At 35.4% G+C, this 480-nt stretch overlaps 1 long non-coding RNA gene across 1 annotated transcript in view; it reads right to left on the bottom strand.

The window, feature by feature from the left end:
- Nucleotides 1–480, bottom strand: part of LOC118735018 — a 4,150-nt gene that overhangs the window by 2,202 nt on the left and 1,468 nt on the right. The window lies entirely within an intron of this gene.

Here is a 480-nt window from a genome sequence, read left to right as displayed (position 1 = left end):
AAAAAAAGAGTATGGGGCGTTCATGTAACAGTGCTCTTAAATTTATAAGAGTATCTGCTTGATAAAGCTATCGGTTTAGATGAATACCGCTAATATTAATTTAAATATTAGCATGGCATTTGAATTTAAATGTAGAAAATTACCTTTGACACATTTTAACACATGATAATTGAAATGTCAAATTACGTTTAGTCGAAGGCGGAAATGTAAAAGCAGCATCCGGTGCCCACGGACATTCAAGGAGCTCATAATTCTTGTTAACCGCTTAGTTTACGGTGACCAAAATTTGAAAATTTGACGCATCATTAAGCGGAACCTGCAAGGACGTGGATATATAAATTCGGTCGCAGAGAACTTAAAACTTGATTATCGTGACGCAGAGGGTTGTGAAATTACCGGCATATTGAAAACAATGAGGGTGTTGATTTTTAAACTTATTCTGTAAGTAGAGCAACAATTGTTTATAGGCATCCAAAGCAC

Source organism: Rhagoletis pomonella, unplaced genomic scaffold, assembly GCF_013731165.1.
Source record: "Rhagoletis pomonella isolate Grant_MI unplaced genomic scaffold, Rhpom_1.0 Rhpom_scaffold_00003, whole genome shotgun sequence".
Lineage (NCBI taxonomy): Eukaryota > Metazoa > Arthropoda > Insecta > Diptera > Tephritidae > Rhagoletis > Rhagoletis pomonella.
This window is presented reverse-complemented; position numbering and strand designations above follow the sequence as displayed.